This window comes from Phyllostomus discolor, chromosome 2 (assembly GCF_004126475.2).
Source record: "Phyllostomus discolor isolate MPI-MPIP mPhyDis1 chromosome 2, mPhyDis1.pri.v3, whole genome shotgun sequence".
NCBI classification, from domain to species: domain Eukaryota; kingdom Metazoa; phylum Chordata; class Mammalia; order Chiroptera; family Phyllostomidae; genus Phyllostomus; species Phyllostomus discolor.
In genome coordinates, this window is record NC_040904.2 from 60,072,954 (window position 1) to 60,091,244 (window position 18,291).

At 42.0% G+C, this 18,291-nt stretch overlaps 1 pseudogene; it reads left to right on the plus strand.

Moving 5' to 3' along the window:
- Positions 1 to 1,762: 1,762 nt before the first annotated feature.
- LOC114488123 overlaps positions 1,763 to 18,291 on the plus strand; it is a 112,638-nt pseudogene continuing 96,109 nt past the window's right edge.

Genomic DNA, 18,291 nt, shown 5'->3' on the forward strand with positions numbered 1-18,291 from the left:
TATAGAAGCCATTGCCAATCTTATGTCTTTCTGTTTGTGATTCAGTGGATCATAAGACTGGATACGCAATCAACAGCTGAAAAATATTATGATAATGAAGCCCAAGATTCTGAAGGTAGCTCTGTAAACATCTTTTAAAATGGTCTTTCTTATGACTAATGCTAGGACATCTGCAGCAATGTTTGCAGCAAAGGACAAGATTTATTCTTGATATGGTATTTCTGTTAGTGTGCTTAAATAAATTTCCCTTTAAAACTGGAAACTGTAACCCTCTATTACTACAGTATTTTGGTGACTCATGTGTGGGAAATGACACTTCCCTTCACATACACTTTCCCACCCTTCAAAGTGAATGGAGATCCAGTAATCATGGCTGAGAGCTGGAAGCCCAGGGCAGTGTGGACACATGGGAGGAAACACGGTGGAGGATTTTCTGCAAACCTCGATCTCCTCAATATGGTGTGCTCACCGCTAATATACCCACCCATCTCCAGGTAGTTAATGGGCACCTCTTAACAAGGTTGACATGCATTAGGCTCCACAAGCACAGCATCCAGGGCCAACAATGTTTTTAAGGGTCCATAAAATGTTTAACTTCTTTTAAAATCAGAAGAAAAATAATAACTCTTAGGTTGAAAAACTTTTAAGTGTATAATGCTAACATATTTGTCCTTTATACAAATACAAGAGTAAAATATCAATTTTAATATTTTTATGGAGGAAGAGACCCATGAAAATAAAGTTCTTAGGGCCCTCAAAAGTCAAAATGTGGCCCTGCCTTAGCTCTCCGAAATGAGCTGCAGAGGAAAAGCAGAAAACATAAGTTACATTCTGCTCGCCTTTCTTAACCTTACTCCTTTGGTTTTAGCCACTCTATGTGGCCAACCAAACAAAATGGGGAGAAGGTGTCCTGGATCTCGGCCCTGAGGTTCTAGCAAGCTACTGAGTTAAATATCTCCCAAAGTGAGCTTTAAAGGGTGCCTTCACCAAAAGTGCCTCCTGACAGACTTATGGTGCAAAGTAGGTGGCATGGACTCAGTACAGCAGCCTCTCTGTGTGGAGCAGCACCTCAGAATCCTAGGAAACTGGAAGCAATTCTGAAACTGTGGAGCCAATCTTTAGGAGAATGTCTGGCCAGGGGCTTGGTACACCGATAAAGGGTTCCATATGCACAGAGCCTCCTGAAGCTGCTCTAGATTGACTGGGTCCACTCCCTCATCATCTCTATAGGCTGCATGTAGATCTTTTAATTTGAGACTTTCTGGACACAGTTTCTGAAAGGTGAATTCATTCCAGAAAAGAAAAGAAGACAGAGGTGGACGTTAGGGATGGGCAGTGTAAGCAGTGTATGTAATGCAGATGGTCCCTATACTCACAAAGGGTGCCCACCCCAGTGGGTGAGTCATCTGGCATCAGCACTTGGCAAGTGCCCGGTGTGTGATGGGAGACTTGGACAGCAGGTTTGCCTGAAGCTCAGGGACTGCACTATGGCCTAGTCCTATACAAGACCTCCTCCCCTGCCTCCAGGGGCTAAAGACCCTAGAGCACACTGTCTGACCCTGGCAACACTGGCTAGTGTCCATTTTAAGAGCAACAGTAGTAGCCATGTCACAGTTTGCACAAGCACCTTGCTAGTGTGTGTGGTTTTGTGGGGGAAAGTGGAGCAGGGAGTGGAGGAGTCTGAATCCTCAGTCACCATGAGTGGGTCAGCTCTTCTTCTCTCAGCCAGCTGGAAGAACTGGTGCTCCATGAGGGTTCTGCAATGGGGGCTTCTCCAAGAAAGCTGGTGGTGGCAGCTCAAAGGCAGGTGGATCACCAGTGCACCCTGATGGATTGCTGTATTTCCCAATGTGGTAAAGGTTACCACTGGAATCTGTAATCTTTGTATGTAAGTTGCTATGAAGAGAGACAGCTTTTTATAGTCCACTTTATGGGAGTGAGGATGGTTGTAATTTCTTCCAGGAGGCAGTCTCTATATTTATAAATCAAGAGTACACTTCTGTAATTTTGTTTAAATGAACTGAGAATAATTCAGTAGCATATTTAGGGGCCTCTTTTTTCATGAACCTGGTTAGGATTTGGACGATTGGTCTTGAACCTTTTTTGCCTGTGGCTTCCAGGAATGGTGCTGCTGGTGATGCATGCCAGTCCTCACTCAGTGGATCTAACAGATCAACAGGCACGAAAGTTGCAAGGTCAGGAGCCACACAGCACGGCTCTCCTGAGGCAGATCTGTCACTGCCCAGCCAATGCCATCCAGGAGGGCTGGGGTGGCAGAGTGAGCCTCAGATCAACCTATGCATCCGTCTGGTTTATATAGGACATGAGACCACACCCTCCACGTTATAGGCAGTGGTCACCGCCCACCCTTCCTCAACCAGGAACTTGCCTTATTTCATAAGGATGATAACCTCCAGAATGGAGATCATATCCCAAGTGGCTGGCAACTTGACATCATCTGTACACTTTAAACAGCATTCCTGGAGGACCAACTGATGAGCACAACTGTCAATATTTCTGGTAAAGCTCATTGTAATGTCTAGATTGGGTCTTACAATCACCTCCTTTTTTATTCGCTTGAAATGGACACCATACAGGACTGCCTTGGCTGTTTTTAATAGCTTTTTGGTGCATTTTACCTGCTCTGCCATATTAGTTGTTTTATCCTCTCAGATACTAATAGTGTATGGCACCACTGAGAGTTGGGCTGCTATGGTAGTTTGAGTGATAAGGATTTGGAAATCACTGATAAGGCTTATTTGCTTTCAGAAACTGGAGAAATTGTGGGCAGGATAGGAGAACAGAACCCTGAGTTATGCAGATGACTGGCTTTGGGCATGAGAAGTGTGGGTTGACAAGGTCAGCATTGTAAACGCAAAACCTAAAAGCCTCTGTTTTTTTAATGCCAGAATTGCTTCAGCTATGGAGAGATTTTTTTGCCAAAGTGGTGGCCCTATGTAAAGTTCCCAGCTGCATACTAAAGGGAGCACAGAATTGGTGAACCACATGTGGTTTTGACCACAAGGGGTGGCTGCAGCATCCCCCAGGCACAGTGTGACCAAGCGTTGTGGAGAAGCAGAGTCGAAGCTGGTTCAGAGCATCCTGTGACTAAGAGATAACAAACATCCTTCAGAAAACAAAAGAATGCCTGAACTTTCACTTTGATAAACTAATTGGAAATGAAGAAGAGGATGGGGTTGCCACAGAGATCCTCAGAGACTGCCAGGGTGGCACCAGGGTACACCTGGGGAGCCAGAAATGGCGACCAGTTGGTTGGTTGTGGAACATGAATGAGTAGGTTCCTGTGCCCCATCCTGAGCTCTCTCAGAGTCTCGGTGGGGCTTTGGTCACAGTGTCCCCTAGTTTGCTTCTAATGTGACTGGGTGGCTGTGGGCCTCCAACACAAATCCTTTAATGTGTAGGAGATCTCAGCTCATGAGAAACTGATTTGAATCTTGATCGATGGAAGTAACTACCATGTAGGTTTAGCTTTGACAAAGAGAGACATCTGATAAACAGCTGCACTGTACCCTAAGGGGAAGCAAACTTCAGCCAACCCTGGAAAAGAAGCAGACCTTGTTTGGGGGTAGGCTGTGTGTATTAGATTAACTGTAGATGTTGGTGTGTTTCCCTGCCATCTAGTTTCAAATTTCCTGACTCCTAGATTTTCTAGAATGTGTTTTGCAAACTGTAGTTCTTAGCCTATAAGTGGATTGTGAAATCAATTTAGTGGGGCATGACCAACATTTTTGTTTTGCTTTAAAATTTTTGTTATGGAAGATATCGAATATATGAAGTCTGAGAGAGAATAGTATAATGAACCGCCATGTGCCCCACACCCAATTTCAACAGTTACCAACTCATGATCAATCTTGTTTCACCTGTACCTCACACCTCTGTCTTAGTTATTCTGATGCAAATTCCAGACCTCATAGCATTCATCTGCAAATACTTTGTATATATGTATCCCTAAAAGATGATGATTATTGCCATTTTTTAAAATCGTATTTATTTATTTATTTATTTTTAGAAAGAGGAGAAGGGAGGGAGAAAGAAAGGGAAAGAAAGATTGATCAGGAATCTCTCACATGCCCTTAATTGGGGACCTGGCCCGCAACCCGGGCATGGGCCCTGACCAGGAATTGAACCAGCGACCTTTTGGTTTGCGGAACAATGCCCAACCTACTTAGCCACACCACTCAAGGCTGATTGTTACCATTTTTAAATGTCATACATGAAATAGAAAATAGAGAGTGAAGGTTAAGTAATATTTTATTAAGCTTTTGTTTCCCTTGTGTGTGTGAACAATCTGTATACTTGGCTGAAATAACAATGCATGTCTTATAATAAGTCTTCAGGAAAGTTCAAAGGTCATTGTTTTAGAAAAATATTCTGAAGGACCCATCCTCACAAGCAGCCTCAGCGTCTTCCACCCAAGCCCCTCCCCTCCCTTCAGGGATGTCAGAGGAGCATCCCACTGAACCCAGTAGGAGAGAAGGGGGAAGCATGCTGGGTGGGTTATGAGTGTAGAAGGTGACCTGCAAAGCTTTCACTAGGGAGAATTTGTGATGAACTTAAATAAACTTTTGCAGCCTCCCTCTTCCTCCCCTTCTAGAGAGGCCTTGGAGCCTGGCTTTGTGTTACTGCTGAGAATAAAAGATGAATTGAAAGAAGCATAGAAAGGCTCAGTGTGTCTTCTTAGTGAGCAGAAGAGGGGAGGTAGAAACAGCCACCCCTGGGGGTGTTCAGAAGGAGAGTTTGTGCAGAGAGAGTGGGAAGGTAGCCAGGAGAGATTTCTGAGTGGCTGCTGTAGAGATGGGAGTGGAAGGCTGAGGAGGGACTTTAGGATAAGTTGCTGTGAATCATGCCATACACCTTGGTTTAGGCCTGTTTAAAAAAAAACTTCAGGAGAGTTTTTAAATCCTTTTTAGTGCTTTTTGGTTATCGAACTAGTTCTTCACTGACTGCCACCCCAGGAAGAGGAGACTCAGGTTGTGTGGGCTGGAATTGCCTACAGTCTCTTCTGCCCCCTACACTATAGACTTGATTTTCACTCTTCTTCAAACTGCAGTTCAGGGAGCATTGTTTCCAGAAAGCCCATCCACAGGGCTCCTATATCCCCTGTGCCTATCTTGTTCTCACACTTCCATACCCCATGGAGTTGAATAATGGTTGTAGGCTGGTCTCCTCCCACTGGGCCATGAACAAGCCAAGGGCCAGGACCCTGTCTCACTCACCACAGCAGTCCCTGGGCTGCTAGCATGTAACTCAGTCTATGGTATTTCTCTGTCTTCAAGGAAACGATCTTCTCACTGTGGTGGGGGGTGGGAACAGGGCTTGTTGTCTCAGGAACAGCAAGTAAAAATACAATTTGGAATAAAAGTAAAAATTAAATTTGTGGTATGGACAATGCTGTTAGCTCTATGAGTTTAGAACAGAGAAGATGGAGCCATAACAACCACAGTAGTAAACACTTCTTAGTGATTTCAATGTGCCAGGCACTGCCTTAAGTACTTTACATATATTAACTCATGGAATCCTCACAAGAACCCTATGACTTGGATACTATGATTATTCCCATTTTGTAAGTGAGGAAAACAAAGCACAGAGAGGCTAAGTGAGTTGACCATGATCCTGCTACAGATGAAAGGTGGAACTGTACAATCCAGCTCCAGACTCTGAGCTCTTAAGCATGACCATACACTGAGTGATGGGCAGATGCTTTATGGAGGAGGACAACTTAAATCACTGAGAGGAGAAAGGAGGTCCTTCTGGGCCAAATGCAAAAATGCTGGAGGGAATGATTTTGGTGTGTTCATTGTTTATGAAGTAGTATCCTTCAGAAGAGGTGCTGGTAGATCAGTTTAGAAGAGAGGTATGAAGCCTGCTGAAGGGGTTTAGACAGGATGGTGCTTTGGGCTGAGAAGCCACTCAAGTCTTTGGTTGGAGAAGTAGGGTGATGAAGGCCACTTCCTAGGAATATTTAGTGTGGACCATAGGCTAATGGGATTGGTGTGTATGTGTGTGTATGGTGAAGAGGATCGGGTAGGGGAGAGTAGGGGGTCAGACAGAAAACCATCACAGGATCTAAGATGAAGGCCTAAAAATCTGTATGACACAAAGGTGTTCATCTCTGCCACCTCCCCACTCCCTGTTTTTCTATCTTTCTCCTTTTTCTCCTTTGATCTTTGCTTAACTGCCATGCCACCTTCTCAAAGAAATGGTTCCCGATACATGACTGAAACTAGGTTACCCCCCTCATTATTTTCCTGTAGCACCCAACACTTTTCTTTATAATCCTTACTACACTGGTGATTGTTTCATTTGGTCAGTTGGCAGATGTTTATTGAGCACCTAATATGGGGCCAGGCACTATTCTGGGTATTGGGAAGGCAATAGTAGACAAAGACAAAGCACCTATACTACTGTAAATGATAGCTGAGAAACAGATAAGTTAAAAATACATTTACATGAACCCTGCTTTCATGTAATCAGTGCTATGCAAAGCATTCCATCATGCTAGGTTGGGTAGTCTAGAAGGAGACACTGGAACAAAAAGCTGAACAGCAAGAGTCAGCGAAGCTGAGGCGAGGGGTTAGTAGCTGGAGCAAAAGCCTAATGTGAGAATGAGCTTGGCCTGTACCAGGACTGAAGTAAGACTTCATAGCTAGAATGTGGTGGGTGGAGGTGAGAGTCATGTTAAATGAAGTCTGAGAGGCCAGATCATGGAAATAAGGACAGAGAGTTTAGAAATAAGGATACAAAGATACAAGCTTTCTAAGTACAATGAAAACCATAGGTGAGCCATTAAACAGAAGAGTTACATGATTCAATTTATGTGTCTAAAATATACTCTGCATGCTATAAGAAAAATGGATTGTGGAGGAACAAGAGTGGAAAGGAGGAAGTTTGAAATTTCAGCAACCTGGTGAGAAAGGATGGTGGTTGGACCAGGATGGAGATGCTGAAATTGAAGAGCAGTGGGTATGTTTTGGAGGTGGACTCAATGGGTTTGCCTGCTGGATTAGATGTGGGGGTGAGAAAGGAGAGCAATCAAGGATAATTTGCTTAATTTAGTGATGGAATTGTGAGGAAGTCATTTACTGGGACAGGGAAGACTGTGAGGGAGGTTAGGCTACAAACAAACATCTAGAGTTCTGTTGGGTCATGTTAAGTTTGAAACATACTAAACTGAGGCGCCAGGAAGGTGGCTGAATAAATAACAGTCTGTGGTCCTGGGAATGGATTGAGGCTGGAGATATGGATTCCTGGGACCATCATCCTAAGGATGGTATTTCAAGCCAAGAGCCCATTTGAGATCATCTGAAACTTGCTTGCATTCTGATGAATTGATGGGGGAAGAGGAGGAGGAGGAAGAAGAAGAGAAGAAGAAGAAGGAGGAGGAGGAGGAGGAGGGGGAGAAGGAGGAGGAGAAGGAAAGAGAGGAGGAGGAAGGGGAAGGGGGAGGGGAGGGGGAGGGGAGGAGAAGGAGGAAGGAGGAGGAGGAAGGAGGAGGAGGAAGGAGGAGGAGGAAGGAGGAGGAGGAGGGGAGGATTTGGTATCTAGCTTGTGACATCAATCCATTTATCTTAAAGGTAAAGTCAAATTCTCAAATGCATTTATTTTTAGAGACTAGTAAGTCTACTTGATAAAATTAATAGCAGTTGCTGCTTTATCCCTACATGGAGTGGAACCATGAATTGTTCTGCATGGGTTTCAGTGTCTACTTACATCCAAGGTTGTTCTGGTTTAGTTCAGGTTCCAGCCAGTGACAGTGCAGGTGGTTTCAAATGATTCTCATACATAGCATCATTCACATACCCCACTGTAATGCTTGATTAAATTTCAGAAAACCCTAAAAAATAATAAGTTTGGTTTGGTTCTGAGATTGAAAGAAGATGACAGTTATGCCAGATTTAAAATTGTGTTTGGGCTGGAGTCAGTTATCTGGCTCGTTCAATCATTTTCTTTTTTCTTTGCCAATTAAGCTAATTCCCAGTTACACTTTATCGGAGTCTCAGCTCTCATTGAAAAATGAGATTTTTATCTTTGCAGAGTTAGAAAAGGGAAAGCATAAAGCAGAGGGGCTGTTGAAAGGAAAAGGTGACTTCAGCGTCAAATGACAGGACTGCAAAATGAGGGTGTCAGAGACTCCAAAGAGGAGACAGCCAGGGGATGGAGAACAGAAGGTAGCGGAGCATGATGGGTGGGAGAGGAAGTCAGATTATCTCTGTTGATCTGATGTTTTCTCTTAGAAATCAGATATAGCAGCACTGTACCCTTGCATCCAAGGCAAATATTTATTGCATCAATTTATTTATTATGGAATCATACAGTGTATGTGCTTTTTTAAAAAAGATAGAAAAATTAAAGTGTAGTTACAACCCTTTTATATGAGCCAGAGACTATACATATGTTCCCGCTCTTACACAGACTTTTCATGTCTTCTGCTCCAGGCTCAGAGTTAAGACTGAGGTCCGAGGCTCAGATTTGGTCTTGAGTATGTGAACTGTTTCTGAAATCAATTAATCTTAGTTTAAATTGTATTTCCCATGTTGAGATGGCTTCAGACATGGGACATTATCATTGACGCTTACTGTGGATGCTGGGAATTGCTTCCAAGCTCATCAGTCCTCACCCTTCATTTAACAGATGAGAACACACAGTCACCAGGAACTGAGTGATGAACTTATTCACGTTATTTAAAAGATGGCGAATTTCATATGAGACTTTGTAAATAAAAATGTATAGATCCCTTCAAAAGATTGTTATTAGTCAATGCATTATTCCCCTTTTCACCATTCAGATAAACTCATCATTGTCATAAATGTTTTGAACTAAGTCATACCAAAATGTGATGTTTTGAATTTCACTTCTAATGTCTCTGAAGTCACTATTCTGGGCTTTGTAAACTTTTTGACAAAATTAGTCCTGTAAGTAAGTCTGAATAGAAAGTATCACCATAGTTGACATTGTATTAGTTAGGGTAACCTCACTGCTGTAACAAATAGAACTTCTAATCAGTGGCTTAAAACAATAGTTGTGCTGTTGGGAAGTTATTTATCTTTTTTTGTGGATCAGTTTCCTCATCTATAAAATTGGGAGCATATTAGCACATGTTGCACAATGTTGCTTTGTGTATTAAATGAATATAAAAGGCCTTAGAATAGTGCCCAACACATAGCAAATCAATATAACTGGTTGTTGAATGAAAGGATGGATGGATGGATAAAAATTTGTTTCTTGCTCACTCACAGGCCAGCATGGGTACAGCTCCTGGTCTGTTGGTTTCCCCTGGGCTCATTTAGAGGCCCAGTCTCCCTCCTTCTTGGGACTCCATATTTCTTGAGGTATTCAGGGTGGTGGCATCCAGCCTCAATCCCCGCAGTGGCATCCAGCCTCAGGAACTGGGTATGCCCTCCCTTCCCTGACATCAGGTTTGGAAACGATCTAAAATTTGCTGACTGGGGAAAGACCCTGAATGTGCCGTCACTACAGAAACAGACCTTTATCTGAGAGATGTAGACCTCATTGGGCTCTTCTGAGAATTGTACAAAACAGCGTTTATAAAGTGCCTGGCACAGCACCGAACACATGGTGGCCACTACTAGTCTGCCATGGTTCGTTTACATTTGTTTTCTCTATTTTAGCTGTTCTCTCATTCTTTTTCCTCCTTCCCCGGCCTTTCTTAACAGGTGCATGTACTTGGCATTATTTTTGTTGGCATTTAATGACACTTTTCGAGGGTTAGATATGTTAGAGTGTTTTCTCAGCACGTTTCTCCCTTTATCTGTGCTTTCTCAATTGTTTTGCCTCTGGAAGAAACCTGCTGGATAAATGTGGGTGTCAGACAAAGGTCTCCTCTTCCTTAGCAGAGGTGCTAATGTGGCTGAGCTTTCAAGCTGAGTTCTCCTTACTCCTTTCTCACACGTGACTCCTGGTACAGGATGAGAAACAGTGATGGGGAGTGAAAGAGGGTGTAGAAAGGGAGGTTTTATGTTCTTATTTGTTTTTTTCAAGGTGATTTATTTTTAGAAGTACTGTAATCATTTAATGATAAGAGTATTTTGTAAAAAAATTCCCCCTAAAACCTTTGTAATCATAGTTACAATTTCTTGGCTGCTTACTTATATCCATTTTGTGTGGATTTCGTAAGTTTTGGCTTCAGATGGAACATTATTCCTTATTTCCAGGTGCTTGCAGGAGGTCAGGCCTCATGGGCAGGCTTCATGTGTCACACTACTTGGTAGTTTCTAAGACTTTCCCCTCAAAAGCAGTTTTAGTACATTAACATTATAAGGTACAGAGAATTCAAACTACTGTCTTTGAAAATCTGCAGAGCTCCTAAAATGACTACAGACACTTAGACTTAATGTGTTGCTAGAATGATTGAAGGAGTTGATAGCCAACAACAATGTCCCAGTTACCTCAATGACAATGCAGCCAATGTGGTTATTTCCCCAAGGACGTAGTGCAATATTGAAAGTACTATGGTTCAGGTCTCACCTGGACTCAGAGTAGACTCTCTGGAGATGAGATCCAGACACAGGCTCGTTTTTATTCACGCTCCCAATCCTAATGGGTTGCCAGGGTTGAGAACCATTGTGGTAGACATTCATGATTCTTCCTAAGTTCATATAAGAGGCACTGATTATTTTATTTTTCTACTAGCGGAGAGTGTACTGCCCATTTATTATATATACGAGAAGGCACATAAAGGTGGAATGCCCGAAGACAGTAGGAGCTGGATATCAAGTCCACTCCCTGCGTCAGAAGTCCCCACAGCGTTTGCAAAGCCAGGTGAGATTCACCTCTCTGAAGCCCAGGATCACCTAAGACTGGGGAACGAGGTTGGGTAATGCTGCTGGTGTTATCGCTGAGAGTTCTGAGACCGGAGTGTCTGTGGGGGTTGGAGCACCATAATCATAATAGGTGGCTTAACCTTGACATCTAAACCGACTATATTTTGCTGTTATTGGTGAGCCCTCTCCCCTCTCCCTCACCCTCTCATTAACCTTTTATTTAACTGGTCATTGTGATAAGCAAGGTTTACTAATCGTATTTCCACCCTGATTAGATCCTCCATATTACTCAGGAAAATTTGTAAAGGATAGCTATTGGAGGGAGGTGGTATAAGGAGTAAGGCAGTTATTTGCTCACATGGGTGGATGTTTACACAAATATTTTCTAAGCACCTGCCATTTTCTGTGTCCAGGTATTGTGCTCAGGACCAAGGCCAGCAGCACCTGCTAGGAATTTCAAATTTCTAGGCTCCTCCCCAGACCTACTGAATCCTGGTTCCTGGCAAGGGATACTTTTTTTTTTTTTAAGGTAAAAACATCTCAGAAAAAGATATAGTGACTTAATTTATTAATGAGGGGATCGCCAAAGTGGTAAAGTTGGTTCAAAAGAGGACAGGAAAAACTGCCAAATGTAACCAGAGGGGAGGGGGAAGGGCGATAATGGAGAGGGATCAGGGGAAGGGTCATCAAGGAACTCGCACAAAGGACACAGGGACAAAGCCAAAGGGGAGAGGGATTGAGGGTGGGAGGTGGAAGGTGGGAGGTGGGGCGGGCGAGGTGGGCAGGGAAAAGTGGTGGCAGGAAAATGGAGACAACTGTACTTAACAACAATAAAAAAAACTACATATACAACATCAAAAGAAAGCAATAGGTTTAAATGTCACTGGAGTAATTTATTAAACCAGAAGAATCTAAACATTTATATTTCAGCTATGGGAAAAATAATATTTTGTAATCTTCTCTGTTTAGTACGATTATAAAATTATTTTTATTGTGTGTTCCTTTTGAAATGTTTTTAATTTGGTTTAAATTAAAATGTCATTTAAATTAACTTCTCAAAAAAAGAAAAAAGAAAGAAAAAAATGCTGGAATAAGATTGCAAGGTTCAGTACCAAACTGGTTAATGTCTTACAGGAACCCCAAAACCTTAACCTTTGTCTTTATTAATTTATTTGTTTTAATTGAAGCTTTCCTCTTTATTGGCTACAAATCATTATCAACCTTCTACAAATTAATATATTTTTTAAAATTATTTTATTTTATTTTATTATTTTTAGATTTTATTTATTTTTATTTTTAGGGAGGGAAGGAAGGGGGGGGAGAGAGAGAGAGAGAGAAAGAAACATCAATGTACGGTTGCTGGGGGTTATGGCCTGCAACCCAGGAATGTACCCTGGCTGGGAATCGAACCTGGGACACTTTGGTTCCCAGCCCGCGTTCAATCCACTGAGCTACGCCAGCCAGGGCTACAAATTAATATTTAACTTTCCAAAATCTAGCTTCTAACCAAAGGATAGTAATAAGTCAAACAAAGTGACTTTCTTTTTGGGCCTGCGTGTTAGATAATGCTTGAGTATGACTTAAAAAGCTGTGGTTATCTTGTTTAGGATGCTTTTTAAAATTCAGAAAGGACACGGATCTAGAAGCACATATTGCAGTAACATGTCATAGGTAATGATAAGAATAGTCAACATTATGGAGTGCGGGGCACAGTTCTAAGTATTTTCACATGTGAGCTCTTTTAGTCCCTGTTACAATGCCAGGAGGCAGGCAGGCCTGTCACTGTCCTCATTTCTCAGAGGAGGAAGTTGAGGCAATATGTCTCGGAAGCCTGTGTGCTGACCCGCCTCCCATGAACAAAACAGCTATGGGCACAGTAAGGTATCTGTGGTGTGTGCGTGTGTGTGTGTGTGGATTTGATTGAACTGGAAATATAGGCTGATGTTGGAATAAGATACAGTCCAATTTTTCATTTCTAATCTAAAATTTGAATCAGGCAACAAGATATAATGTGACCATTGTCTGTTATGTGGACTGCCTGGAAACCCCCAGAGGGTTTGTTTAGACTGCTAGATATATATTGCCAGTAGGGACCACCACTCCTGGTAATCACACCTGGTGTGTTAGCCTATTACACTGTCATTCCCAGTCCTGAAGCTGAAGCAGTTATCTTGGCATGCCTAGTAGAGACAGACAAGGGGAGGGAGATTTTCATGTACATTATAATTCAGTGGGATGGGTTTCAGTGTTCTCAGTGAAGAAAAAAAACACACACCAGAATTTCATTAGAATCTGGCATCATCTAAGGGTTTGCATGCTGAATTAGAGGGCTTTTTGGCTTGATTTAGTAATAGAACTCACTTTAGCAGAAGGCCCAGAAGAGTTGTTCTTTTCTTTTTTTAAGATTGTATTTATTTATTTAGTTGTTAGAGAATGGGGAAGGGAGTGAGAAAGAGAGGGAGAGAAACATTGATCAGTTGGCTCTTGCACATGCCCCATCTGGGGACCCCTTGCAACCCAGGCATGTGCCCTGACCAGGAATCTAACCAGCAACCTTTCACTTTGTGGGAGGATGCTCAACCAACTGAATGATGCTGGTCAGGGCTGAGTTGTTCTTTTCTAATTAAATAGATCCATAATCTAATTGTGTAGAAACACATTAGTATGGAGTGGAAGGAATGCTGCAGCCTGTAACACCCAGTACCCTGTCCCGCTGTTCTGTCTCTTATAGCTGGAACACGCTTGAAGCTGGCATTACGACTTGATGAGCCAAATTGTCCTCTCCAGCCTCCTTTGTTTTGTCACTATTAGTTGCACGTGCAGACCTGTTTTCATATGTAATTGCTCCCATGAGGGGGTAATTGCACCCAAAAGTGCTTGGTTGCACCAACGGCAGGAATAATTAGTAACAAAAATGCAAATAATTGTAGGCATCCAAATTGCAGTCTTAAAAAAGGGACACCCGATGGAAGCTTAGCTAAAGATTTGGCCTGCTGTCTTCTCCCACTGGAAGTGTATTTGTTATTTGAAACCAATATTGTAATCGCTGGACCTGTTTGACTTTCGACACCTCGAGGGCCTCTTGGAAGTGGTGTACATTACAGGACAAGTGAAAAACCAGACTGATTCCAAGTGTCAGCTCATTTGGGAACTAGAAAGTGGAGTAACTTTGAGACAAAATTATATTTGGTGGGTGGAAGCACAGGCAATTGAACACATGCATTTTCCCTTTATTTTTATTTTTTGAAAAATTATCATAATTTATTAAATTATGATAAATTATCCCATTTTTGGATATAAAGATGTTATTTATGTTTGTTAGGTTTTCTTTTTTCCTATTTTTATTGTTGTTCAATTACAATTGTCCCTATTTTCTCCCCATTACCCTCCTCCGCCCTACCCATTTCCACCTCCAAAATTCAATCCTCCCCCACCCCTGTTGTCTTTGTCTGTATGTACTTTGTACATGTTCCTTGGTGACCCTTCCCCTCCTATCCACCCTATTACCCTCTCCCCTCTGGTCACCGTCAGTTTGCTCTTTATTTCCATGTCTTTGGTTGTATTTTGCTTGCTTTTTTGTTGATTAGGTTCCAGTTAAAGGTGAGATCATATGGTATTTGTCTTTCACTGCCTGGCTTGCTTCACTTAACATAATACTCTCTAGATCCATCCACGCTGTTGCAAAGGGTAAGAGTTCCTCTTTCTGCTGTGTAATATTCCATTGTGTAAATGTACCACAGTTTTTTATCCACTCATTTACTGATGGGCACTTAGGCTGTTTCTAGCATTTGGCTATTGTAAATTGTGCTGCTATGAACATTGGGGTGCATAGGATCTTTTGAATTGGTGTTTCGGGATTCTTAGGGTATAGTCCCAGCAGTGGAATTACTGGGTCAAAAGGCCGTTCTGTTTTTACTTTTTTTGAGGGAATTCCATACTGTTTTCCACAGTGGCTGCACCAGTCTACATTTCCATCAACAGTGTACTAGGGTTCTTTTTTCCACAACCTCACCAGCACTTGTTGTTTGTTGATTTGTTTATAATGACCATTATGACTGGTGTGAAGTGGTATCTCATTGTGGTTTTAATTTGTACCTCCCTGATGGCTAGCAATGCTGAACATCCTTTCTTATGTCTATTGGCTCTATGTATGTCCTTGGAGAACTGTCTGTTTAGGTTCTTTGCCCATTTTTTAATTGAATTGCTTGTCTTCTTGGTATGGAGTTATGTGAGTTATTTATATATTTTGAAGATCAAACCCTCGTCTGAGGTTTCATTGGCAAATATGTTTTCCCAAATGCTTGGTTTCCTTTTCATTTTGCTGATGTTTTCTTTAGCCATGCAGAAGCTTTTTAATTTGATGAAGTCCCATTTGTTTATTCTTTCCTATATGTCCCTTGCTCTAGGGGACCATCAGTGAAAATATTGCTGTGTGGAATATCTGAGATTTTCTTGCCTATGTTTTTCTCTAGTACTTTCATGGTGTTGTGACTTATATTTAAGTCTTTTATCCATCTTGAGTTCATTTTTGTGTATGGTGTTAGTTAGTGGTTGAGTTTCATTGTTTTGCATGTAGCTGTCAAGATCTCCCAACACCATTTGTTGAAGAGGCTATGTTTACTCCATTTTATGCTCCTGCCCCCTTTGTCAAATACTAATTGACCATAGAGACATAGATTTATTTCTGAGCTCTCTACTCTGTTCTATTGATTTATGTGTCTGTTCTTATGCTCATACCAGACTGTTTTGATTACAGTGGCCTTGTAATATAGTTTGATATCAGGTATCAAACTATATTATCAGGTATCTATATCATGTATTTGATACCTGATATCAAACTATATTACATCCCTCATACTATATGTGATCCCTCATACTTTGTTCTTCTTTCTCAAAATTGCAAAGGCTATTTTGGTTTATTTATGGTCCCATATAAATTTTTGAAATATTTTTTCTATACCTGTGAAATATGGTATTTTAATAGGGATTATATTGAATCTGTAAATTGCTTTGGGTAATATGGACATTTTGATGATGTTAATTCTTTTAATTCATGAGTCTGGTATATGCTTCTACATATTTGTTTTCTTTCCTCCTTAATGTCTTTCTTCAGTTGAACACATGCATTTTTATCATAAGCATGAATCTCTGTTTCTCCACACCAAATCTGGGGAAAACAGAGTCACAGAAATAGTAATAATTAGTTTTCTTGATTCAGCCTCCAATCACAGAATTACAGGAACTCTGGCAACACACAATTCCCACCCCTGCTTCCCACCAAGTTATTCTCCAATACTGCAGGATTCTGGCAGCCCCAGTGAGGTGTGACCATAGTGTCTTCATGGCTTTGCACATGCTCCCTGTGACATCCTCGTGGCTTTCTCCATCCAGACAGCACAGGGCCCTGCCTGTAGCTTTGCCTCTGTGACTCTGGATAGCAATGTTGGGCTCCCAGGTTGCCCCTAACATTGTTACCATTTGTGTTGCATTCTGTAACACAGAGCACAAGGTAAGGAATAGTCTTTTTGCTCTCAAAGCCTTCCAGTGGTTTTATTGAAACACTTCTTTGTTTTTGTATTTCAACCTCCCCAACAAATGTGAGCCAGAAACTTGGAGAAGAGGGAATAGGAGGAAAGCTAGGCATGGAGGTGTAGCAGGAAGGCCGATCCAGAGGGCAGTGTGAACTTCACGCTCTCCATCACCCTTCCACTCACATTTGCACACACACACTCACTATCTTTTTTTTAAGGTGTCTCTTCCCATTAGTTTTTGTACCTTCATACAAATGGACTTTCAAATGAGCTCCTCTTATTGGTCCACAGTGTTCCAGAGGTACTTGGACATGCCTGAACTTTCCTGGAAACACAGCCTGAACTGTGTTCCCTAGGGACACCAGCCACAGTGGTACTAGTTGGCAGAGAGACATTCATCTCAAGAAGATAGGAAGGGGACCATTTATCATACAGTAAAATGTTTTACAGCACGAAAATAATAGCAAACTCCTATTGATTACAGGCCCATAGGGACCAATGTCACCAACAGAATGAAGAAAATAAACTCTGATGTGTGTATTCTTTAGCATTCCCATATTAACACAGCCTTTTCCTCAGGGAATGAGTTTGCTACATGAATCAATGTCAATCCAACCCAAAGAATGTGGAAGAAATAAAGACATGTATAATGCATTTCCCTCCCCTACAAATACACTTTTGTGTTGCTTGCAGGGCAGAGGTAGAACTTGCAACCCTTTGGGGTGAGCTTATTTGTTGACAAGAAATAACTTGGAGAAAACATTGGCCAACCTGTGGGCAGAATGTATTTAAAAACCGAAGGTTGGCCCAGCAGTAGGATCTCACCACTGCTGCTCTAGGTGTGAGCTCTTAGTCCACTTAATAATAGCTTTCCCTGCCCAGTGCTGGGGAAGAAATGTCGTGTTCCACTTACTCCCACGGTTTGTAGCATCTGCGGTGCTACTCCATCATCCTGCCAATTTAGCTCTCCCTCCTTCATTGCTGCAGGCAGCCATCATCCAAAAGGTTTACTTTGAAGATAAACGAAAAGGAAATAAGTGGTCAAAAGTGACTAAGATAAGGGGCTATGAAGTGTTTTTGCTACCACACAGAGAGGAAGTATATAGAAAAAGAGAATTGTTTAAGAATATTTAAGAGAGCTGCCCATATATGGTGACAGTGGGTTAGATGCGGTTGGGCCAGCTATTTGATTTGGGTAACCAGAGAAAGTAAGATCATCCTGAGTCCTCATAAATCCCCTTGGGGAGAAGCAGCTGCCCAAAGGCCGTCTCAGGCCTTTAAAAAACCCTATGACTGTTTGTGGAAGGAATTTTGTGCACAGGAGTCAGTCAGATTCTAATTTTCTACCTGAATGATCCGGCATGTAGTCGGTGGAAGGGTTTGACGTCATTGGCTCTCTGTGACAATGGCTAGCACAGAGGAAAATGGACATCTGTGGACGTTCCTGTTTTGCAGAGAAGGCCTCCCTCCCTGTTTGATTATGTTAGAATAAATTTACTCTGGGAATAAAGGTTTTAATTGCTTGCTTAGACTTTAAATCCAAATGTTATTGGGAGGCAGTGCTTAGCAAAAAAAATGACATTAAAATGTTAATGATTGACATGTACTTTTAAGTCACAGGAGGCTGTGGCATAAGGGAGCAACAGAGCAGAAGTGAAATCTGTTGAGATCTGTGGATAGGCTGATGCAGGCCTGTTGGGCGTACAGTGGTCATTTCTGAAGACTGTGAATGAGAGGGAGTACTGGGTCGGCAGGAGGAGAGGAGCAGAGCATGGCAGGATGTTATGGCACCTGTTGATTTCACCTGGTTAGTATTCTGTCTTCTTTGTCAGATTAATAGCATGCTGTTTTCTTCAGAGCACTCTGCTTCTCATACTCCATGTGGTCATGGAAGGATTATGGTCCCTCGTGACCTTTCCCACCTTCCTAAGGCCCCAGATATCCAATCAGAGGTCTCA